The sequence below is a fragment of the Mustela putorius genome, unplaced genomic scaffold (assembly GCF_011764305.1).
Source record: "Mustela putorius furo isolate JIRA1106 unplaced genomic scaffold, ASM1176430v1.1 tig00000166_pilon_pilon_pilon, whole genome shotgun sequence".
Taxonomy (NCBI): Eukaryota; Metazoa; Chordata; class Mammalia; order Carnivora; family Mustelidae; genus Mustela; species Mustela putorius.
Window position 1 is genome coordinate 6,184,990 of NW_025421301.1, and position 26,526 is coordinate 6,211,515.

Sequence of the window (26,526 nt, forward strand, 5' to 3'; positions counted from 1 at the left end):
ATATTTTCTCTTAATTTAGATGTATAATTCTTTTTTATAGAAATGAATATTGCTAAAGCAATATTGTAATCCAGGGCCCTCTAGGAGTTAAAAAAAGGAAAACTATTCTAACATGTTTTTCAGAGAGATTATTTTCAAATAGGCTAGACTGATTCCAGAATGGAAATCAGCCACTAGAAAAATTTAAACAGTCAATACTGCTTTTTAGAAATTGGATTAAACTTCATGTTAAAATTGAGAAGAGGGATCAGAAGTTCAACAGTTCTCTAAAAAAAAAAAAATGGAGATATTTAAAAAAAAATTTAATGAGCCTTGCTTATAATATGTAAATAAAGAAATGCATCTGATTTTTGCAAAATCTAAATCATGCAATCATTTTATATGTAAGAATGCTAATGGAGAAGATTGGATACTTCTTGAAATTTAGTTGGTCTGACTCTTAGAAGCTTCAGGACCTACTCCCACTCAGGAATGTGGCTGAACCAAATTTTAACTGCCAATTTGCCCACAGGAGTGCATTGATGAGAGCTAAAACTTTCCTTGTGGAGATGCTTATAATGCCTTTTCCAGAAGTTGTAGATTTAGCGGGTGTGTCTTTCCTCAGATCTTTAGAGTATCTGCACATGTACATTATTTTATAGTCATATAATATCACCATATGGAAATGTTTTGAGCTTTGGATTCACAAGGGAGATGAGCTGCAGTTTGTGGTTTGGACAGGGTGGAACTTAGGCTATGGCCAAATGAAAGATATAAAAGAAAGAAGACAGGGTGCTTGGATGGCTCAGTTGGTTTAGCATCTGCCCTGGGCTCAGGTCATGATCCCAGGGTTCTCGGATGGAGTCCCGCATCCACTCAGCAGGGAGTCTGCTTCTCTCTCTGCTCCTCCTCACCCACCAACTTGTGCTCCCTCTCTCTCTGACATATAAATAGAGAAATAAATAAAATTTTTTACAAAGGGAAGAAGACAAATATGTAGAAAAGTGCTTTTCTCCCCGCCATCTTGGGGCCTGTGGAGGCCTGCTGGGAACAGGACTCCTCTAAAACGCCGAATAATGTCTGGAAGGCTGTGGTCCAAAGCCATTTTTGCTGGCTATAAGCGGGGTCTCCGCAACCAGAGGGAGCACACAGCTCTTCTTAAAATCGAAGGTGTATGTGCTCGAGATGAAACAGAATTCTATCTAGGCAAGAGATGTGCTTACGTGTACAAAGCAAAGAACAACACAGTGACTCCTGGTGGCAAACCAAACAAAACCAGAGTAATCTGGGGGAAAGTAACTCGTGCTCATTGAAACAGCGGCATGGTTCGTGCCAAATTCCGAAGCAACCTTCCTGCTAAAGCCATTGGCCACAGAATCCGTGTGATGCTGCCCCTCAAGGATTTAAATTTAATGAAAAATAAATAAAGGTGTAGATTTGTTCTCTTGTAAAAAAAAAAATGTAGAAAAGTGTTAATAACATTCTTTTTATATCAACTCCTGATTTCTCCCTCCAAAATCATTCCTCTCTTCCCATTCCCCCAGTGAAGGACTCTTGTCTCACTCACAAATTTGGTTCCTCAGGCCCCAAACTTTCTTGGGTCATCATTGAATATTTCTTTCACATCCTACATCTAATCTACCAGCGAATCCTGTTGGCATTGCATTCATAATACATCACAGATTTGGCCATTTCTTATCACTTCTGCCTCCACCACCCTAGTCCCCATATTCTTTTTCACCAGGATTATTGCAATGGCCTCCTCGCTGGTATTCCTTAGTTCTGCTCTAGCCTCCTTGCTTGCTTTCTTCTGACACCTGGCAGCTCATATGAGATCCTTTAAAAAATGTAAATCTGATCATTTCACTCCCCTGCTCAAATTTACCACACCTCCTATCACATTTGCTGCAAGGCCCCCTATCAGTGGTTCTCAAACATATATCTGGACATTAGAATCACCTGGGGAGTTCTGCAAATTACCTTTGCTTGGGGACCATCCCCAAACACCTGAAGTCAGTTCTCTGGGTTTAGGATCTGTGAATTTTAAAAGCTCCCCAGTTAAGCGGCTGCCTTCCACTCAGGGCCAAGGGGGATCAATCCCCTGAGTCTCCCTCTACCCCTGCCTGCCACTTCCCCTGCTTGTGCTCTCTCTCTGTCAAATAAATAAAATACAATCTTTAAAATAAATTTATTAAAAAAATAAAAATTCCCCAGATGGTTCAAGGGCACATTGATGGTTGACGGTCTTTTCTGGCTACCTCTCCAACCCCGTTACCCACCCCTCTTCTCTCTATTCCCTCTGATCTACTGTGTTGACTTCCTTGCTGCTCCTCAGGCTTGACAGGATTATTCACGACTCAGGCTTCTGCACATGCTGCTCTTCATTTCAGCCAGCTACATAGCTCATTCTCTCACTACATTGAGATCTCTGCTCAAATGTCACCTAAGAGGACTTCCTGGCCATCTGATCTAAAATAGTTCTCAGTCCTCCTCTTGCTCTCTTTACTTTTCTTAAAGGAAGTGTTAACATTATGGTAATAATACATGTGTTGTGGTTTCTTTTTTCCTTCTGTCTCATCACTAAGAACTTAGGTAAAATCGAGGAGACTAGAGATTTTGTCTAATTTGCTCACTGCCATATTTCAAGTTTGTAGAACAGTTCCTAGCACCTAAGTATTGTAAAAGCTTAATACAGATTGATTTATTAGCATTTTAAAATTGTTTTTAAACTATTTATTTGTTTGTTTGTTTGTTTGTTTATTAGTTTGGCCAGTGGTAGAAAGGATGCCACTGCCTGGGATCTGTGGCTTAAAAGCTTTGCCTCTTAGTGGGTTTTATTTTGTTTGTTTCATTTTAACTTTTTTGGAATTTCCCCATGGTCCCTTATCTGTGAAGCAGATTATCTGTGAAGCCCAGGCACTTACCTGCTGTGCATTCTGGGACTTGTCAAGGCACAGGGGGCTGGGTGGAGCTCCAGCTCCTCCTGGAGTAGGTGCAGCTGGGCAGGCTCCAGGGTGAGTGGGGGAAGCTGCAGCCACCATTGTTTCCCCAGACCTTGCAAGGGTCATGGGGCAGAACTAGGCTGCCGGAAGGACTCAGCAAAAGAAGACCTGGAGTTTTAAATACAATTGTTGCCGCACAGTTATTTCAAGATTTTGTTAAAAGTGCAGAGGAGGTAAAATGGAAATTAGTTGTGTTTGTTTGTACAGCGATTAATTGACATGTTATATCCATCTCAGGTGTACAGTGGTTTGATATATTTAATATTGCAAAAGATTACCACAATAAGTCTAGTTAACCTCCATCAGCACACATAGTTACAGATTTTTTTCTTGTGTTGAAAACTTCTAAGATTCAACTTAGCAACTTTCAAATATACAATACAATATTGTTAACTATAGTTACCAGAGTGACACCAGGACTTACTAATTTTATAGCTGGAAGTTTGTACTTATTGGTCACCTTCACTCCCCTTATCTATTTTTGCCCCTTCTCTGTATCTATGAGTTCCCTGTTTTGTGCAGAAATTTTTTAGTTTGATGTAGTCCCACTTGTTTTTATTTTGCCCCCCCCCCTTTTTTTTGCTTTTGGTGTTCTTTTAAAAAAATCATCACTAAGGCAGATGTCAAGGAACTTAATGCCTTTTTGTCTGCCAGGATTTTTATGGTTTTAAAAGTAATGTTCAAGTTCTTAATCCATTTTGAATTGATTTTCATGTTTGATTTAAGACAACAGTTCAAAAAAAATAAATAAAACCGGTTCAATTTTATTCTTTTGCATGTAGTTGTTCTGTTTTCCCAACACCCTTTATTGAAGAGATTGTCCTTTTCTCATTTTAAATTCATGGGTCCTTTGTCATAAATTAATTGCCTATATACATATGGGTTTATTTCTTGGCTTTGTGTTCTGTTCTATTAATCTATGTCTCTGTTTCTATGCCAGTACCATATGGTTTTGACTACTATAGCTCTGTAATATGGTTTGAAATCAGAAAATGTGATGCTTCCAGCTTAGCTCTGGCTATTTGGGATCTTTTATGATTTTATGTGAATTTTAGAATTGTTCTATTTCTTTGAAAAATGCCTTTGGTATTTTGATAAGGATTGCATTGAATCCTATAGATTGCTTTGAATAGTGTGGGCATTTTAACAATACTCTTTTCATATGTTTAACTGGGCATTTATCTTGCATTTATTTTTTCATCATTGTCTTTTGATTTTCAGTATAGACTGACCTCCATGGTTAAATTTATGCCTAGGTTTTTTTTTATGTGATTGCAATTTTTTTTAAGATTTTTTTTTTTTTTTTGACAGAGAAAGAGAATGCAAGAGAGGGAACACAAGCAGGGGGAATGGGAGAGGGAGAAGCAGGCTTCCCAAAGAGCAGGGAACCAGGCCATGATGTCACCTCCAGCACATGTTCCCTTCACCAAACCCCCGCCCCACCGCCACCCTGCCATAGAGAACTGCATCCTTGTTAATGGTGCACTGTATTTAGTTGTATGACTCTAGGGAAACTCACTTAACCAACTTGCCATGGACAGACATTTATGTGCTTTCCAGTTATTTGCTGTGAAAACAACAATGAGGTAACATTCTGCACATGTACTCATCCCACCTACTTATCAACACACTCAGTAAGGTGGGGCCGAATCCAAAATGATACTCAAGCTGGGACCACTGTACCATTGTGATCTGCCCATCCAATCTCTCTCTCCATCCCTCTCTCCTTTCCTCGCTCCACCCATCGTTCAACCCTTCCACCCATCCATCAATCTTTCCATCCATCCCTCCACCCCTGCTTCCTTCCTTCCCTCTGTCCCTCCACCCATTCATCCATATACCCATCCCTCCATCCATCCCTCCTCCAGCCAGCCACGTATTAGACTTGACCATGTCTTCCATCCATTCAGACTTCACTCACTCACCAATTCACTTTATCACTCATCGATTCACTTAGGTACAGGAAAGACACAGCTCCTGTCCCCACAGCCCAAGAAACTGAGGCTTAACCAGCTGGCAGGGTGGACTGAGGGAGAGTTGGATCTGGGATTTAAAACTGTGCTTAGGGGTGCTTGGTGGCTCAGTTGGTTAAGCATCTGTCTTCAGTTCAGGTCATGGTCTCAACCCTGGTTCATCCCAGGGTCCTGGAATCAAGCCCCACATTGGGCTCTTTGTTCAGAGGGGAGTTTGCTTCTCTCTCTCTCTCTACTGTTCCCCTGTTAGTGCTCTCTCTCAAAGAAATAAATCTTTAAGAAAATAAAGCAATTCTTAGTAATTAAAATTCTTTTTTATTAATTGTTTGTATTAACATATAATATATTATTTGCCCCAGGGGTACAGGTCTGTAAATCGTCAGGCTTATACTCTTCACAGCTCTCTACACATAACATACCCTCCCCAATATCCATAATCCAACCATCCTTTCCACATCCCTCCTCCCCCCAACAACCCTCAGTTTGTTTTGTGAGATTAAGAGTCTCTTATGGTTTGTCTCCCTCCTGATCCCATTTTGTTCCATTTTTTCCTTCCCTACCCCCAAGCCCCCACTCTGACTCTCGAATTCCTCGTATCAGAGAGATCATATGATAATTGTCTTTCTCTGATTGACTTATTTTGCTTGGCATAATACTGTCTTGTTTCATCCACATCCTTGCAAATGGCAAGATTTCATTTCTTTTGATGGCTGCATAGTATTCCATTATAAATAGATACCACATCTTCTTTATCCATTCATCTCTTAATGGACATCTAGGTTCTTTCCATAGTTTGGCTATTATAGACATTGTTGCTATAAACATTCGGGTGCACGTGCCCCTTCGGATCACTACATTTGTATCTTTAGGGTAAATACCCCGTAGTGCAATCGCTAGGTCCCAGAGTAGCTCTATTTTCAACTTTCTTGGGAACCTCTATGCTGTTTTCCAGAGTGGCTACTCCAGCTTACATTCCCAACAACAGTGTAGGAGGGTTCCCCTTTCTCTGAATCCTTGCCAACATCTGTCATTTCCTGATTTGTTAATTTTAGCCATTTTGACTGGTATGAGATGGTATCTCATTGTGGTTTAGATTTATATTTCCCTGATGCCAAGTGACGTTGAGCATTTTTCATGTATCTGTTGGCCATCTGGATGTCTTCTTTGCTGAAATGTCTGTTCATGCCCATTTCTTGATTGGATTATTTGTTCTTTGGGTGTTGAGTTTGCTAAACTCTTTATAGATTTTGTATTCTAGCCCTTTATCTGATATGCAATTTATGAATATCTTCTCCCATTCTATCCATTGTCTTTTCATTTTGTTGACTGTTTCCTTTGCTGTGCAAAAGCTTTTGATCTCGATGAAGTCCCAATAGTTCATTTTTGTCCTTGTTTCCCTTGCCTTTGGTGACAATTCTAGGAAGAAGTTGCTGCAGCTGTGGTCAAAGAGGTTGTTGCCTGTGTTCTCCTCAAGGATTTTGATGGATTCCTTTATCACATTGAGGTCTTTCATCCACTTTGAGTCTATTTTTGTGTGTGGTATAAGGAAATGGTCCAGTTACATTCTTTTACATGTGGCTGTCCAGTTTTTCCAACATCATTTGTTGAAGAGACTGTCTTTTTTCCACTGGACATTCTTTCCTGCTTTGTCGAAGATTAGTTGACTATAGAGTTGAGGGTCCATTTCTGGGCTCTCTATTCTGTTCAGTTATCTATGTGTCTGTGTTTTATGCCAGTACCATACTGTCTTGATGATTACAGCTTTATAATAGAGCTTGAAGTCTGAAATTGTGATGCCACCAACTTTGACTTTCTTTTTCAACATTCCTCTGGCTATTTGGGGTCTTTTCTGGTTCCGTATAACTTTTAGGATTATTTGTTCCATTTCTTTGAAAAAAAAAAAAAAGGATGGCATTTTGATAGTGATTGCATTAAATGTGTAGATTTCTTTAGGTGGCATAGACATTTTCACAATATTTATTCTTCCAATCCATGAGCATGCAACATTGTTCCATTTCTTTGTGTCTTCCTCAATTTCTTTCATGAGTACTTTATAGTTTTCTGAGTACATATTCTTTGCCTCTTTGGTTAGGTTTATTCCTAGTTATCTTATGGTTTTGGGTGCAATTGAAAATGGGATTGACTCCTTAATTTCCCTTTCTTCTGTCTTGTTGTTGGTGTATAGAAATGCAACTGATTTCTGTGCATTGATTTTATATCCTGACACTTTACTGAATTCCTGTATGAGTTCTAGCAGTTTTGGAGTGGAGTCTTTTGGGTTTTCCATGTAGAATATCTTATCATCTGCAAAGAGTGAGAGTGATTTCTTCTTTGTCAATTCAGATGCCTTTTATTTCCTTTTGTTTTCTAATTGCTGAGGCTAGGACTTCTAGTACTATGTTGAATGGCAGTGGTGATAATGGACATCCCTTCCATGTTCCTGACCTTAGGGGAAAAGCTCTCAGTTTGTCTGCATTGAGAATGATACTCGCTGTGGGTTTTTCATAGACGGCTTTGATGATATTGAGGTATGTACCCTCTGTGCCTATACTTTGAAGAGTTTTGATCAAGAAAGGATGCTGTACTTTGTCAAATGCTTTTTCAGCATCTATTGAGAGGATCATATGGTTGTTGTTTTCTCTTGTATTAATGTATTGTATCACATTGATTGATTTGCATATGTTGAACCAAACTTGCAGCCCAGGAATAAATCTCAATTGGGTGTGGTGAATAATCCTTCTAATGTACTGTTGGATCCTATTGACTAGCATTTTGGTGAGAGTTTTCACATCTGTGTTCATCAAGGATATTGGTCTGTAATTCTCCTTTTTGATGGGGTCTTTGTCTAGTTTTGGGATCAAGGTGATGCTGGCCTCGTAAAATGAGTTTGGAAGTTTTTCCTTCCATTTCTATTTTTTTGGAACAGTTTCAGGAGAATAGGTATTAATTCTAATTTAAACATTTGGTAGAATTCCCCTGGGAAGCTCTCTGGCCCTGGGTTCTTTTTTTTTGGGAGATTTTAAATGATTGCATCAATCTCCTTACTGGTTATGGTTCTGTTCATGTTTTCTATTTCTTCCTGGTTCAGTTTCGATAGTTTATATGTTTTTAGGAATATATCCATTTCTTCCACAATGTCAAATTTGCTGGCGATAGTTGCTCATAATATGTTCTTATAATTGTTTGTATTTCTTGGTGTTGATTTTGATCTCTCCTTTTTCATTCATGATTTTATTTATTTGGGTCGTTTCTCTTTTCTTTTGGATAAGTCTGGCCAGGGGTTTATCAGTCTTACTAATTTTTTCATAGAACCAGCTCCTAGTTTCATTGATTTGTTCTACTATACTTTTGGTGTTTTTTTTTTTTTTTGTACTTTTGGTTTTGATTTCATTGATTTCTGCTCTGATCTTTATGATTTGTCTTCTCCTGCTGGGGTTTAGGCTTTCTTTGCTGTTCTTTCTCAGCTCCTTTAGGTGTAGGGTTAGGGTGTATACTTGAGACCTTTCTTGTTTCTTGAAAAAGGTTTGTATCGCTATATACTTTCCTCTCAGGACTGCCTTTGCTGTGTCCCACAGATTTTGAACCATTGTGTTTTCATTTTTATATGTTTCCATGAATTGTTTCAATTCTTCTTTCATTTCCTGGTTGACCCATTCATTCTTTAGAGGGATGTTCTTTAGCCTCCATGTATTTGAGTTCTTTCCAACTTTCCTCTTGTGATTGAGTTCTAGCTTCAGAGCATTGTAGTCTGAAAATATGCAGGGAATGATCCCAGGCTTTTGGTACCGGTTGAGACCTGATTTGTGACACAGGATGTGATCTATTCTGGAGAATGTTCCATGAGCACTAGAGAAGAATGTGCATTCTCTTGCTTTGGGATGGAATGTTCTGAATAGATCTGTGGTGTCCATCTGGTCCAGTGTGTCATTTAAGGCCTTTCTTTCCTTGTTGATCTTTTGCTTGGATGATCTGTCCATTTCAGTGAGGGAGGTGTTAAAGTGCCCTGCTATTATTGTATTATTGTCAATGTGTTTCTTTGATATTTTTATTAATCGGTTTATATAGTTTGCTGCTTTCATGTTAAGGGAATAGATATTTAAAATTGTTAGATCTTCTTGTTGGGCAGACCCTTTAAGTATGATATAGTGTCCTTCCTCATCTCTTATTATAGTCTTTGGCCTAAAATCTAATTTATCTGATATAAGGATTGCTACCTCAGCTTTCTTTTGATGTCCATTAGCATGGTCAATTGTTCTCCACCCCCTCACTTTAAATCTGGAAGTGTCTTTGGGTCTAAAATGAGTTTCTTCTAGACAGCATATTGATAGGTTTTATTTTTTTTATCCATTCTGATACCCTGTGTCTTTTGATTGGGGCATTTAGCCCATTTACATTCAAGGTAACTATTGAAAGATATGAATCGAATGCCATTTTATTGCCTGTAAGGTGACTGTTACTGTGTATTGTCTCTGTTCCTTTCTGGTCTACTAATTCTAGGCTCTCTCTTTGCTTAGAGGACCCCTTTCAATATTTCCTATAGGGCTGGTTGGGTGTTTGCAAATTCTAATTTTTGTTTGTCCTGGAAGCTTTTAATCTCTCCTTCTATTTTCAATGATAGCCTAGCTGGATATAGTATTCTTGGCTGCATATTTTTCTCATTTAGTGTTCCGATATCATGCCAGTTCCTTCTGGCCTGCCAGGTCTCTGTGGATAAGTTTGTTGCCAATCTAATATTTCTACCATTGTATGTTACAGTCTTCTTGTCCTGAGCTGCTTTCAGGGTTTTCTCTTTGTCACTAAGACTTGTAAGTTTTACTATCAGGTGATGGGGTGTGCTCCTATTTTTATTGATTTTGAGGGGGCTTCTCTGTGCTTCCTAGATTTTGATGCTTGTTCCCTTTGCCATATTGGGGAAATTCTCTTCAATAATTTGCTCCAACATAGCTTCTGCCCCCCTCTCTCTTTCTTCTTCTTCTAGAATCCCAATTATTCTAATATTGTTTCATCTTGTGGTATCACTTATCTCTCGAAGTCTCCCCTCGTGATCCAGTAATTGTTTGTGTCTCTTTTGCTCAGCTTCTTTATTCTCCATCATTTGGTCTTCTATATCACTCATTCTCTCTTCTGTCTCATCTATCCTAGCAGTAAGAGCCTCCATTTTTTTTATTGTACCTCATTAATAGCTTTTTTGATTTCAGCTTGGTTACATTTTAGTTCTGTCATTTCTCCAGAAAGGGTTTTTTATTTCTCCAGACAGAGTTTCTCTAATATCTTCCATGCCTTTTTTGAACTCAGCTATCAGCTTGAGAATTGTCATTCCGAACTCTAGATCTGATATATTACCAATGTCTGTATTGATTAGGTCTCTAGCTGTCGGTACTGCCTCTTATTCTTTTTTTCTTTTTTTGGTGAGTTTTTCCACCTTGTCATTTTATCCAGATAGTAATATATGAATGAGAGAATAAAATACTAAAAGGGTGGCAAAGACCCCAGAAAAATGTATACTAACCAAATAAGAGACCCAAAACCAGGCAGAGAAGAAAGGGAAAAAAAAGAAATTAAAAAAAATGTATTATATATATATATATATATAGAGAGAGAGAGAGAGATAGAGAGAGAGAATGAGAAAGAAGAGAGACTGGTGAATAGAACAGAGCTAGAGCCACTCACTTGATTTTGGGTGTATTTTGGTCTCTTAGAAGAAACTACCTCCCAAAATTTTAAAGAAAAAAAAACTTATATGTATAAATACAAAAATAAGGGTAAACATGATGAAAGGATGGAATATGAGTGTAAAGGTAAAAATTTAAAAAAATTATAAAAAAGGAATTGATAAGTTGTTTGGAAAAAGGGAAAAAAAAAGGAGAGAATGTGCTCAGGCTGGAGACTAGAACAAAAACCATGTGCTAGATTTAGGGTATGTTTTCATCTATTAGAAGAAATTGTATATTAAAATTTTTTAGGGAAAAAAACCCTTTATGTATAAAAAAGCAATGTGAAATACAGTAAAGGGATAAAATATGACTATAACAATGAAGGTGTAAAAATTTTTTTCTTAAATGATTTATTTATTTGTGAGAGAGAGAGTAAGAGAGCAAGCAGAGGCAGGCAGAATGGCAGGCAGAGGCAGAGGCAGGCTTCCCTACCAAGCCTGATGTGGGACTCGATCCCAAGATGCTGGGATCATGACCTGAACCGAAGGCAGCCGCTAACCAACTGAGCCACCCAGGCGTCCCTAAAAAGATTTTTTTAAAAAGAAAGGTATTAAGATAAACTAGTTAAAAAACGTTAAAAGAGGAAAGAGGAAAAGTTAAAAATAATAGAATAAGAAAAAAAATTTAACTTTGCAAAACTAAAGAATCATGGGGAAAAGCCATTAATTCTATGCATTACTTTTCCCTATCTCTGGAGTTCCACTGTTCTCCTTGATCAGTAAGCTTGGTCTTGGCTGGATGTTCTTGCTGATCTTCTGGGGGAGGGGCCTGTTTCAGTGAGTCTCAAATATCTTTGCTCAAGGCAGAATTGCACTGCCCTTTCCAGGGGCTGGGCTAAGTAATCTGCTCGGGTTTGCTCTCAGAGCTTTTGTTCCCTGAATGCTTTCCATAGACCTCTGGAGGATGGGAATGAAGATGGCAGCCTCCCAATCTCTGGCCCAGGGGCAGTGGAGATCTCGGAGTCCCTCTCCTCAGTGTGCTGGCAGGGAAAAGCTCTCAATTCCTCCTGTCTCCCTGATCTCTGGCCGCACTCCAAGCTCACCTGGCCTGTCACCGAGCCTTTCTATCTCTAGTGCATGGCCCTGTTTGGAGTCTCCAAACCCAGCAGATTTCTGTAGTGCACTCCTGTGCCACTCCTCTTGGAGGAAGAAGGAAGGGGTTTCCCCAGATCTGCCACTTGTAAGGTCTCTGCCCAAAGAGCAGTGGCCCAGCTGTGCCTAGGATCATGGCTTAAGGTAATCCCAAGCTGAGATTGCACTCTTTAGCTCTGTCTCTGTAGCTGGCTTTTCCGCTCTGATACCTGGAGCTCTGCCACACTCAGACATCCCCGTTCTTTCTGTGACCCTGCAGGACCTGAGACTACACTGTCCCTGCGAGGATTCCACCCCCATTTAGCCTCTGGAGCGATGACCGTCAGTGGAGCAGACTTCTAAAATTTCTGATTTTGTGTTCTGCTGCTCCACCACTTGCCAGGAGCCAGCCCCTCCCTAACGCCATCTATCTACCCATCACTTAGGATTCACTTCTCTGCTTGTCCTACCTTTCAGAAAGTGGTGGATTTTCTGTTCCTAGAATTGCTGCTCTTCTTCTTTTCAATCTCCTGTTGAGTTTGTAGGTGTTCAGAAGAGTTTGATAAGTATCTAGCTGAACTCCTGGGACCTAATGTCATTTCAATCTGCTACTCCTCCACCATCTTGCTTCTCGTTCCTAAAAATTCTGATAGTTTATTAGTGTATAGTAATGGAGTTGATTTTGTATCCTCCAGCTTTGCTGAATTTGTTTATACTAACAGTTTTTTGTTAAGTCTTTAGGGTTTCTCATATAAGTCGTCTGCAAACAGAGACAGTTCTGTTTCTTTCTTTCTTTCTGTTTTGGATGACTCATTTCTTTTTCTTGCCTTATCTTTCTGACTAGGACTCCTAATACAATGTTGAATAAAAGTGGTGAGAGTGGGTATGTTTGTCTTATTCTTAAGTTAGAGGAAATACTTTTAGCTCGTCACTGCTGAATATGATGTTGATTGTGATCTTGTTATATATGGCCTTGTTAAGTTGAAGTATGTTTCCTCTATACCCACTCTGTTGAGTTTTTATCACATATGGATGTTGAATTTTGTCAAATGCTTTTCTGGATCTCTTGAGATGATCATATGATTTTATACTTTCTCTTTCAATGTAGTATATTACACTGATTCATTTGCAGATTTTGAACCATCCCTGCATCCCTGGAATAAATCTCACTTGATCACACTGTATGTTTTTAAAATGTATTGTTTAATTTGGTTTGTTAATTTTTTAAAAAGATTTTATTTATTTGTTAGAAAGAGAGTACTTGAAAGAGAAATCACAAGCAGGGGGAGAGGTAGAGGGAGACACAGACTCCCTGCTGAGCAGGGAGCCCAGTGTGGACTTGATCCCAGGACTCTGGGATCATGACCTGAGCAAAAGGCATACACTTCACTGACTGAGCCCCCTAGGTGCTCTGGTTTGCTAAATTTTTTTTTTTTTTGAGGATTTTTGCATCGATGTTATCAGGCATATTGGCCTGTAATTTTTACTCTTGAACTGTCCTTTGTCTTGTTTTGGTATTGGGGTAATTCTGACTTTATAAAATGAGTTTGGTAGTGTTTCTTTCTCTTCTGTTTTTTGGAAGAGTTTGAGGATTGGCATTAATTCTTTAAATGTTTGGTAGAATTCACCAGTGAAGGCATCTGGTTCTTGAGTTTGTTTGTTGGGAGATTTTTTTTTTTTTTATTACAGATCCAATCTCCTTACTAGTAATTGGTCTTTTCAGATTTTCTGTTTTTTCATGGCTCAAGTTAGGTAGGTTGTATATTTCTAGGAGTTTATCCTCTTCTTCCTTGTCCAATTTTTTGACATATGATTTTTCAAAGCACAGTAGTTGCTTATGGTCCTTTGTAAGCATCTTTTGTATGATCTTTGTAATTTCTCTTCTTTCATTTCTCTTTTTAGTTCTTTGAGTCTCCTTTTTTAAAATTTTTTTTTTTAGTAAGTCTAGCTAAAGTTTTGTGTATTTTGTTTATTTTCTCAAAAAACCAACTCAGTTTTATTGATCTTTTCCATTGTCTTTAAAATCTGTATTTCATTTATTTTCATTCTCATCTTTGTTATTTCCTTCCTTCTACTAACTTTAGACTTAGTTTATTTTATTTTTTTTTCTGGTTGCTTATGGTATAAAGGTTTTTTTTTTTTTTTTGTTGTTGTTGTTTCTTTGTTTTGTTTTGTTTGTTTGTTTTTTGAGGTCTTTCTTATTTTTCAATATAGGCATTCATCACCATTTACTTCCCTCTTAATGTTTTTGAGGTTTTTTGTTTTTGAGGCATACCATAAGTTTTGGTGTGTTGTATTTCATTTTCATATGTCTCAAGATATACATTTTTAAAATTTCTTCTTTGACTCAGTGGTAGTTCAGTTATATGTAGTTTGATCTCCATGTATTTATGGGTTATCTGGTTTTCTTCTTATAATTGAGTTTTTGTGGGTTTCTTTTTGTACAATTGTCAGAAAAGGTGTTTGTTATTATTTCAATCTTCTTAAATTTATTAGGACTTTTTCTATGGCCTGTCATATGATCTGTAATGTTCTATATACCTTGAGAATGGCATTTATTTGGTTCCTTTTGGATGGAATTTTTTGTAAATGTCCATTAAGTCCATCTGGTCTAACATGTTGTTTAAGGCCAATGTTTCCATATTGCTCTTCTGTCTGGATAATTTGTCCATTCTGAAAGTCTGGTATTAAAGTTCCCTACTATATTTGTAATGCCATATGTTTCTTTCTTTACCTCTGTTAGCATTTGCTTTATGTTTAGCTGCTCCTATGTTGGATGCATAAATATTTACAGATGTTAAATCCTCTCATTTGATTGACACCTTTATCGTTATTCAATGACTTTCTTTGTCTCTTATTATAGTCTTTGTCCTAAGACCTATTTGTCCAATGTAAATATAGCTACCAAGCTTTCTTTCCATTTCCATTTGCATCTCTTCACAGACTCTTTAGTCTGTGTGTATCCTTATATCTGAAGTGAGTCTCTTATAGGTAGCATATAGGTGGGTCTGTATTTTTATCTATTCAGTCACTCTGTCTTTTGATTGGAGAATTTATCCCATTTACATTGAAGGTAATTGTGGTTAGGTATTATTACCATTTTATTAATTCTTTTCTAGTTGTTTTGTAGCTCCCCTCCATTACTTTCTTCTCTGGCTCTCATCATTTGTGATTTGGTAATTTTATATAGTAGTATCTTAGATTCTTTTTATCTTTTGTGTATCTACTGTAGGTGTCTTCCTCTGAAAGAGGTATATTTGCATACTTTAAAAGCTGCTGACTGGGGTTCACCTTCCAATCAGCCTGAGACTAGATGCTGATGGAGGTCTTTGTCTTTGGATCCTAGACAGGTTTTGACACACTCTCAACTACTGGGAGCTATTAAAAATAAACTAGGCTGCTTGGACAATCACAAAGATTTGAGAGACAGCCAAGAGCTAGGACAAGGTTGAACAGTAAGATTCATCTGCTATATGAGAACACTCCTTCAAAATGAAGCCTGGGACATAAGAATTTCTGTCTGTTCCCTCTATGTGGAGGCCTAGAGTGATAGATCTGTTTGCTACTGTCCCATTGAATACATGACCACAAACCCCACTGGCCATCAGTGCCAGGCTATCAAGGGATGTGACCTCTGGACAGCAGCCATAAAAGATGGGGCACCAGATATGTGTACAGGTTCCTTTCTTGGAGCTACTGGTGTGGACTGAGCAGATATTACAAGGCTCTGAAGTCAGCATGCTTTTCCTGCAGCCAATTTTGAATCCTAACATTACTGTACTTACTGTAATCTGTGCTTTCAATTTCTTCACTTCTTCATCAGGGTGCCTTTACCATAGTTTTTTAAAGTAATTTTTGTTGTGTATACATTTCTAGGTTGACTATACACTACTCTCCACCCATTTTTAAAGATGTTGCTATACTGTCTTTTTATTTGCATTATTTCTAGTGAGAATTTTGCTCTCTTTTTAATCTGTCTCTGTAAATAACGTATGTTTTTCCTCTGCCTGCTTTTAAGATTTTCTCCTTACCACTGGTTGTGAGCAATTTGATTATTATGTGCCTTGGTGTAGTTTCTTTAATATTTCTTGTGCTTGGGAGTACATTGATCTTGCTACTGTGGATTTACAGTTTTCATTAGTTTTGGAAATTTTTGAACAATTATTCCTTCAAATATTTTCTACCTTCTTTGAAATTGTCCTGAGAGTTTACTGATGCTTCATTTTGGTGCTTTATTATTATATCTTTTTCTCTCTGTTTCATTTTGGAAATTTTCTGTTACTGTGTCTTCAAGTTCACTAAAATTTTCTTCCAAAATGTCTGATACTTCTTTAGTCTCAGTGTATTTTTCTTCTCATCTGCGGTAGGCAGAATTCCAAAATGACTCCTGAGAGTTTTTGCCTAATCCCTAGAACTGTAAATATGATGAGATATCAGGCTCCCAATTATGTAATGCTACATAACAAAAGGAATTTTTTAGATGTAGTCAAAGTTACTAGTCAGTTGACTTTGTGTTAGTCAAAAGGGAGACTATCTGGGTGGGTCTATATAATTATATGTCTTTAAAGTAAGTGAGTTCTTCAGGATTTCAGAAGAAGCCAGAGAGATAGGAAACAATGAAGGATTGAGTGCACTGTTGTTGGCTTGAAGATAGAGGGATCCAAATAAAAAAGACCTGAGAGTGACGTCTAGGCTCCTAGTGGCCTCTGGTTCACAGCAAGAAAGTGGGGGATCTCAGCCTTATTGCCACAAAAAAGTTGAGTTTGCTGATAACCTGAGTGATCTTGAAATTGAGTTCTTCTTCAGAGCCTTGAGATAAGAACTAATCTAGCCAATAGCATAATTTCAGTTCTACTCTAATCAGTCTAATCAGGGACTTCTGACCCATAATCTGTGTATTAAGTTGTTTTAAGTTTGTTGTTATAAGCTACCAAAATTAGGATAATTTGTTCACTAGCAAAGGAAGACCAGTATACACACCTTATGACTTTTATCTCTAGAGGTTTAAATGGGAGGGGGGCTTCTTGGCTTCTTTTATATCTTCCATGTCTCTATTTAACTTTTTAAGCATAAGGAATGTTATTATAAAATTGATTTAATGTTCTTTTTTATTATAAAAATTATTTAATATTCAGCTAGTTTTAATATCTGTCAGTTCTGTATCAGTTTCATTTGCTTGGTTTATGTAGTATTCATTGTGGATTACATTTTCTGTTGTTTTCATGCCTTGTAATTATTGATTAGCAGCAATACATAAATAACTTTGTTGAGTGCTAGATATTTTTGTTTTCATATAACTATTCTTGAGTTATGGTCTGGGGGGTGCAGCTAGCTTACTTGGTAATAGTTGGATCCTTTCAGTTCTTGCCTTTAATATTTGTGAGGCACCAGCAGAGTTGTATTTAGTTTAGTACTATTATTTTTCCACTCAAAGGCAAGTATTAATTAAGTATTCTATCAATTCTTATGAGTTACAAGGTTTTTCCAATTTAACTGGTGGGAATAGACACTTTTCCTGGTCCTCTGTAAGTACTGAGATACTATTTCTTCTCATTCTTTAAAGTGGCTCTTTTTTTTTTTTGGGGGGTAGTTTTCACAAATGCATGAGCTGATCCATTCTCAGGGTTTTGAGACTTTAGACTTCTGTGCGAAACTCTCTCCTCTCTGGTTCTCATATTCTGCAAACTCTAGCCTCCTTTATCTGCTTGGACTCCAAGCTCTATCTCTTAGACTCAAGGAGTCTACTTAGGCTCCACCCAGCTTCCTTTTCCCTACCATAGCCTGGAAATTCTCTCAAGGCTGTAAACTGGGCAGTGATAGGAATTACCTCATTTATTTCCTATCCGATTTCGGGGATTACTGGCCTTCATTGCCTGATGCCCACTGTCTTTAAAACTGTTGTTTCATGTATTTTCTGCAGCTTGTGTGTGTGTGTGTGTGTGTTGTTTCAGGTTCAGTCATAAGTCTGTTTCCTTCATCTTAGCCAGAGTCTTTCACTGATCTTTTGACATGCTGTGGTTTGTTCAGATATACTGCTTATGCCTTAAAAACATATCTTGTTAACAAGTATGTATGGTAAGGCATAAATCAACGAATGCTGTATATTGTGTACCACTTTATTTATACATTTACTTCCATATTGTTTTGACATCCAAATAGAATGAGACAACTATTCAAATCAGATTAAATTTTCCATTAGAAGATAGTGGGGAGAAAGGCAAGTTGTGAGAATGATCAGGAATTGACAGTAGAGGATATGGCAAAAATAAAATGATGAGAAAGGAGGAGGGCATATTGTGAAAATCAGTGAGGTAGTAGTGTAGGAGGAAGAATGGAAATAAAGATGAAGAAGGAAATGATCCTTGGAGGGCAGTTTTTATGTAATATGTATTTTCATATGTTGGGGTAAGGCTGTTTTCTCTCTCTGTCTCTCTCTCTCTCTCTCTCTTTGTTCTGTGTCTCTGTACACTCCTATACATGCATCTTTTCTACATGCATCTACAATCATGTAGTTCTAAATAGAGTATATGATAAATGAGGACAGTTGTTCATTCCTTCAATAAGTAAGTTTTATTTATCATCTATTTTAATAGAGGCACTGGGCTATGATAAAAGACACAAGTTTTAAGGATAGATACAGTTGTTCATTCCAAGGATGGTAGAGTCTAGCAAGGGGGACAGGGAGTAGACCATAATAACAGACTTTGTGGCTAAGCTAAGAGTAAACAGGGCACTAACGATCCATAGAATGCCACCTATTCCAGAGTTGGGGTGGGGGTGCTCAAGGAAAACATCCCTGAGGTGAGAGTTGGAGAATGAAGAATTGAGCAAATAAAGTGGGAGAGGGAGGAAGGAGAGGGTGTTCCGTGCAGAGGCAACGAGGCTAGTGTCAACAAAGAATGGTTTTACAGAATGGCAGAGCTTAATATAGGTGCAGCAAGTGCTGTAAGGGGTATGGGAATTTATTGGAAGGTTTGAGAAATTTGGGAGTAGACTTGACGCTTTCCAGGTGTTAATGTAAGTGGTGGTTAGAGTCTGAAGAATATCTGCCCTAAGGGTTTTTGGTAATATGTTTCCTGGATATATAATCCTTCTGCAGAAGAAACCGAGGGTGAGAGATGACATTTTTTCTTGTATTGGTTTTCCTGGGTAAATCCCTCTCTCATCATTTTATAGCCAGGAACATACCTCCTACATGACAAGATGGGACTTCTTATAGTTTTGGTGTATGTATTCTGGCAGATTGTAGAAGCTCAAGAGAGTGCTTCTGTCTATTCCAAATAGTTGGACATGGTGCTTATGACTTTTGCAAATAAAGAAATGAAGGCCAGGCAATATGAAGCAATGGATAGGTGACTACATCTTGGCAGTTTTGTTTTCAGAAGAATATTTTGTTTTCTTTTGAGCTTTAAGGAGGGACATTTGAGCGTTTTGAGCTCCTGTTCCTTGGTCTGTGGGCATAAAGAAGTCAGGCTGAAACAGTAGTGAAGGTGTAACAAGTGGGGATGTATTACAGTGACCCATATTTTGGCATTTTAAAAACAAGCCAAGCAATTTTTTAATTATCCAAATATATAGAGTGCAAGGAACAGGCTAAATTACCTTCTTTGATCACTTGAGCAGTTATAAATCACTGATTAAATATTTAAAGTTCTTTTTGTTATTTACAGAAGGCTGATAACTTTAAATTTGCATAATATTTCATAATAGTTTATTAAAAATGATGCACGATGTAGAAAGCAATGTATCACTTAAATTACTTACAAAGAAAAGCATTCACCTGCCCCTGCTTTATGGTTTATTGGAATAATTTTGATTGTAAAATAGCATTTTCTTTAAGAAAATTTGTGTGGTTTTTTGGTATTAGTTTTCCAGATATAAGATGCAGAAAAGGAAAAAAATAATTGTAAATTCTATATCCCCTGGTAGCCAGTCCTCCCAGACAACATAGAGGTAATATTATTGTGATTGTCTTGAGCATCTGTCTGGACTCAAATTGAAACCCTGCAATTTTAGCTGTAAAAACCTGAGCTTATTATATAAACTCTCTAAGCATTTTAGCATCAGTTTGCCCACCTGTGGTACAAGTATCTCAATAATAGTTTTATTGTAAGATTGCACTGAGAATTAAATTAAGTGTTTCATGCTAGTACTAGACATATACTAAAGGTTCAGTACATGTTGGCTATTATTATTAATATTAGCTCATAGTTGTGTTAAATGTTTTGGCTCCCTCTGAGATTTTTGTGAAAACTATGGATGTTTCTTCAGAAAAAAATACTTATGCAGAAGACACTTTGCATGTATTTTCAAGAGTCTCACCAAACCCTTGAGGCTCTTTCATAATTAAGAACAGATGAGAGGGGGTGATATCCGGTGTACATGGGGAGGAATTGGCTGGATAAGAACAAGAATGTTTATATATATGAAAAATTTATAAGTGTAATAACGAGAAGATATGGAATTCTCTTCTGTTTTCATCTATTTTCTCATTGAAATAAGAAGAAAAGCTATGCGTTGAGAGTAAGGAAGGTAGGGAGTGTTGGAGGCCTAAGGAGAGGAAGGTAAATAATTGGTAGAATGAGAAAATAATTGCATAGGGGAAATTGAGAAGGATTGCCAGGCAGTTCTGGGGCCCACTGGAGATTTGTGATCACAAATTCAAAGAGACCAGGCAACTACTTAGACACAAATGCAGAGTAGAAAAATAGTTGTGTGTAATCAGGTTTAGGCATTTCCAGATGAATATCATGGAAGGGGAGGCAAGGGAACTGTGGTATATGATAATAATTCTCATGTGACTTCACCTACCCCTTGTTATAACCTTTGGAGAAATCATGAGCCATGTGGTGACATGCAGACCCTCTGTTCCTGGGAAGTGGTAGGATATCCATCAAGGTAGAGGGTACTTCCCCATTGCTCTCTTCCTTATCAGGCGCCAGAGGGCTCAGAATCTTCATCTGCTGTTCCCTTGTAAGAAGGAGATGCCTTTCTGAGATGGGGCAGGGAGGGAATCTGTACTCTAGAATAGATACTTGTTATTCTTTTTAACTATTGCTATCTTAGATAACCATATTACTTGTGCTAATTCCATCTTAGGCAACTACATTCCTGACAAGAGAGTGTTCTGTTGGATTGTCAAAGAGTTCTTTGATAATCAAAGTACCTATGCCTTTAATAAAACATTTTCTGAGAAGAAGCACTTTGTGTATAAAAAGTCGTGTTCACACTGAATTTCTGTTGACTTAAAGGGGAAAATACATGCCTTATTTCATGCCTTAAAGGGTAGGAAAATCAAAACAAATGAGAAAGGGTATAACTTTCCATGCTCATTTTAGAGAAGTGTTCTAAATTTCTCTATGTTTTGACTCCACTGTTAGCATTTTATTTTCTCCATCAACTTATTTCTGCTAAGCCCTTGAGAATGGAAGTTGCTAGCAGTTTCCTTCTGATACTTCCAGAATTTGCACTGTGATGAAACCTAACCTGGGGAAGCCACAGAACAGAACTAAGGCCAGTCATAGTTTTTGCTCCCATAACCTCCATAGGATCTAGGTTTCTCCTTCCAAGACTTGAGTTCCAGGAGTAGTACTCTTTCACTCCCTCTTGTAGACAGACCTGTGTTTCTCAAGTGAAGCTATTTTATCAGCTGGTGTGGAGGTCCAGTGCACATCCTACTCAGGCAGGGAATTAAGAGTGTGTTCTTTTCTGCTCTTCACTGTAGAAAAGCAACAAGAGATAATAGTGGGAAAATATAGGCTTTCAAAGTTAGCTAGACATGAGCTATTGCAATTTGTGGTAATTTTTCCTGAGTCTTACCTATTATTGAAGATTTTAGTTTCTCCATCTCATCCTTGTTATCCTCCTCCTCCTCTTTCAGCTCCTACTTCTTTATTAGTGTATTCTAGCTACATATAACAAAAGCATCCAAATCATACTGACTTCAACCATAATAAGGATTTTATCTGCTAGCGTAACTGGAATTCCTAGGCAGGACAGCTTCCAAGTAACTTACTCTCAGGGCCCCTGCTTCCAGTTTTTGTATTTTTTAGCTCTTCTCTTCTTAGTGTACTGAGTTCATTCCCAGGTTGGCGGCAGTTCAGGGCCTTGCATCCCAAGGAACAATTTTTGAGGAATGCCCAAAGTATCTTCCAGAAGATGAGGAGAAACTTGCAGAAGTTCCAGGAAGCCTCTTCCTGGTATCAGTGGGTCACATGATAATTTATCAACCTCTGGAAAGGAGCATGAGATTTCCTTTAGATAGCTAAGACTCACCCTAACAGCTGGAGATGGGGTCAGGTTTCTCTGAGGCTGTATAGCAGAAGAGAAAATCCATGAAAGGAAAGGAAGACTGTTAGGGAGGAAGAAGGCAGGAATGGATGAAGGGTAGATAAGAACAATCCAGTCTACCTGGAGCTCAGGCACTGCTCTCTCAGCTCTTCTGCTTCTGTAACAAGTAAGCTCCCTTCTCTATTTGGTTCCAGGCTAAGATTGTTCAGACACCTGGCCCCAGAGGTTGCTTACATCTTCCATTGGCATGCCTCCGAAGTAGACTTTCTGGGCATACAGCCTGCTCTAGAGTCTTGGAGATTCTGCCCTCTTCCTTTAACACACATTCATTGTTTGTGCTTTTGGTGGGCTGGCTTTTATGACAGGATTTTATATTTTCTTTCATGAATTAATATTCTCCTTGGCATTTTCACCCCATCTAAGGCTTCCGTGTCTCATTTGAGATTCCTGTGCTCCACTCAGTGAGAACCATCTTTCCCAGGAATTCATCATCTGGCCTTTTCTTGTTACACACTTTGAAATCAACTTTGGAAAATCTAAAACCCAACTATGTTTGATTATTCTCCATCCATTACACCAGATTGTTTTCAATACCAAATTATTCTCATTGTCATCATCCAGGGAGCATGGAATGGGTAGAGGAGAAAAAGCACAGACTGCTGCTGGGAGGAGCCACAGCTATGATTCCTTTATTAGGAATCGAGGAAAAGACTTTCCAGCTTGGGGATTGGAGGATGAGGCTCCATTTTGCAGCAGGAAGAACTGGTCTGTTTGCTTTGTTTTGAGGAGTTGCTGCCACTGAGGAAAGGGAAAGCACTGTGTTCTTGTAATCATATACTCACCAGTGGCTAATTTCAAAGAATTTTAAAGCATAGTCCCAATTTTTCAAACACACAAATTAAAAACTGATTTACTACAAGGTTGTTTTTCACTCCTGACGGCAACGATATGTTATAATCTGTCAAACTCCCTCCAGGGAGGAATATGTGTTACTGTGAATGAAGGGGCCAACACAAGCCCTTTTCCTATATTCTCTTCCAGAGACAATACTTTTTTTCTGTTTCTTGGAAAGAATATGGCACTAATTTGGCACTTACATATACACATGTTAAGACTTTTTACTTATATTTAAGACATTGTAAAAGAGTCAAGGATTCAAGTGATATTACTTTCATGATATTAACCAACTTTGAGCACAAATCATGTGGTAAGCATTAAAGTGTATTAATTTATTTAGTTTCCACAAACTGCTATGAGGGTAAGTAGTATTATTTATCTGTTGAAGCTAGGACGCAGAGAGAGAAAGTAATTTGTCCAAATTAACCCAGTTGGTAAACAGCAGAGCTAGATTCAAATCTAGCACTCTATCTCCAAACTATTTGCTTTTCACCACTTAGATCTCTTCGAAGTCTCTCCTTCACCCTTTTACACACATCCCTTGCAGTTTCTATGTTGTGTTACTTTTCTTATACTTAGGAGTATTCCTTTGTTGTCTTTTTTTTCTTGCCTCCTTTACTCCCCTATTCCTTTTTTTTTTTTTTAAAGATTTTATTTATTTATTTGATAGACAGAGATCACAAGCAGGCAGAGAGGCAGGCAGAGAGAGAGAGAGAGAGAGGAGGAAGCAGGCTCCCTGCAGAGCAGAGAGTCCGATGTGGGGCTTGATCCCAGGACCCTGGAATCATGACCTGAGCCACCCAGGCACCCCTCCCCTATTCCTTTTCATGATTTCAGTGTCCTTTCCATGTGGAGACAGTTTCATCCCAGCAAGGAGTGGTCCGACAGGGCCCGAGGAAGAACTGGGTACAATTGAAAGAGGGATATTGGACTAGATGAAATCAGGGACTAATAAATTAATTCCAGGGGATCATAATATTCTAAGGACCTAGAAGAGAGGGATCCAGAATCTTAGTAGATAGAAAGTTATATACAGTGGCCTTGGTAAGCAGTCAGACAGCAGAGCATGGGGCCACAGCCCTTCTGTTTCTCAGTTGGGTCTGTCCATCACTTGCTCTATTTCAAGTTCTATTTCTGGTGATGAGAACTTTTATATGCCCTTCCCAGCATTGTTTCTGTGAGAATTCCCCCCCCCCTTTTTTTTGTCTTTGATGGGCTCCTGGACCTTCCTAGACACAGTAGGAAAAAAAAAATCCTAGAACAAACTATTTCTTAGTATTTTTCATGCATCAAAAATTTATTGAATTTTCCATACACAAAAATCACGCCAAGTGGATTTAAAAATTGAATGTAGGACCCAAAACCATAAAACTAGAAGAAAACTTAACAAGTAAGTACTTCAACACTGGTTTTGGCAATGATTTTTTGCATTTGACACCAAAGGTAACAAAAGCAAAAATAAACAAGTGAGCCTATATCAAACTAAAATTTCAGCAAAGGAAACCATCAACAAAATGAAACCCATGGCATGGGAGAAAATATTTGCAAACCACGGGAGCATATTATATTTTAATAATATCTAAAATACATAAGAATAAGAATAATATCTAAGAATACATAAGAATAAGAATAATATCTAAAATACATAAGAATTCATGCAACTTAATTTAAAAACAGAAAATAAAAATGAAATTAAAAAATAGGCAGGGGCACCTGGGTAGCTCAGTTGGTTAAGCCTGCCTTCAGCTCCAGTCATGAGCCCCCAGTTCTGGGGTCAAGCCCCACGTTGGCTCCCTGCCCAGCAGGGAAGTCTGCTTCTCCCTCTTCCTCTGTCCCTCCCCCTGCTCAGGCTCTCTCACTCACACACTCTCTCTCTCAAATAAATGAAATATATATATATATATATTTTTGGCTTAAAACTATATCATAGATATTTTCTATGTCATTTTATTTATTTATTTATTTATTTATTTTAATTTTTAATTTTTAATTTTTTATAAACATATATTTTTATCTCCAGGGGTACAGGTCTGTGAATCGCCAGGTTTACACACTTCACAGCACTCACCAAAGCACATACCCTCCCCAATGTCCATAATCCCACCCCCTTCTCCCAAACATAAATGAAATATTTTTAAAAAACGGCAAAGGACATGAATAAACATCTTCCCAAGGAACACATACAAATGACCAACAGGTACTTGGAAAGATGTTCAACATCACTAATCACCAGGGAATTGCAAATCAAAGCTACAGTGAGATATCGCCTGGTACCTGTTAGACTAGTTATTCTCAAAAGACAAGAGATTCCTCATAGGAGTGAAATTATATGGTATTTGTCTCTCTCTGTCTGACTTATTTCACTCAAATGTGGAATTTAGGAAACAAAAGAAAGACAGAAAGAGACATAAAATATTCTCTTAGATACGGAGAAGATCGGATGGTTCTTCTCCAGAGGAGAGGTGTGTGGGCGGGATGGGTGAAACAGGGGATGGCAATTAAAGAGTGAACTTACCTTGATGAGCATTGAGAAATGTATAGAATTTTTAAACCATTATACTGTACACCTGAAGCTAATGTAGCATTGTTAATTATACTTGAATAAAAGATGTAAAATTAGGAGAAATAAAAATGTTGGATGAAGGAAAAAGAGATGATAAGTCCTGGCAAGGATAGGAGGAAAGGAACCCTTGCACACTATTGGTGGAATTTTTTCCCATTATAGAAGACAATATGGGGGTTCCCCAAGAAGTTAAAAACAGACCTACCATATGATTCAGCAATCCCTTCTCCGAATATATCCAAAGGAAACAAATTATTATCTTGAAATGATATTTATACTCCCATGTTTATTGTAGCATTATTCACAACAGCCAAGATGTGGGGACAGCCTAATTTAAAATTAATGGATGAATAGATATCTCCCTCTCACTCTTAAACACACACACACACACACACACACACACAAACACACACACACACAAGAATACTATTCAACCTTTAAAAAGAAGGCTGTAATTTATGAAAATATGGATGAACCTGGAAGACATTGTGCTGAGTGAAATAACTCAGAGAAAGACAAATGCTGCCTGGTATCACTTATATGTAAAGCTAAAAAAAATCAAACTCATGGAAACAAAGAATTGAAAAGTGGGGTCATGGGCCAGGGATGTGTGAGCTAGGTAGGGGTTGGTTAAAGGGTACGGACTTTGAGGTATAAGATGAATGAGGTCTGAGGTTCTAATGCATAACATGGTGACTATAATTGATAACACTGTATTGAATAATTAAACTTTGCCAAAAGAGTAATACTTAAATGTTCTCACACACAAAGAGGGTGAATGTGGGAGGTGATGGATGTGTTAATTAATTGGATGAAAGGAATCTTTTCACAGTGCGTGTGTGTATATCAAATCATCACATTGTATACTTTTTTATACAATTTGTACACAATTTTATTTCTCAGTTATACCTCAATAAGTCTGGGGAGGGGGAACCAACAAACGCTTTCTGGAGCCTTTTCCTGTGATGGCGACAGAGGGATAGAGAGAATACAGGAGCATATTCTGTGTGAAGCTTTCCTTGGAGGTCCCTGAAATTA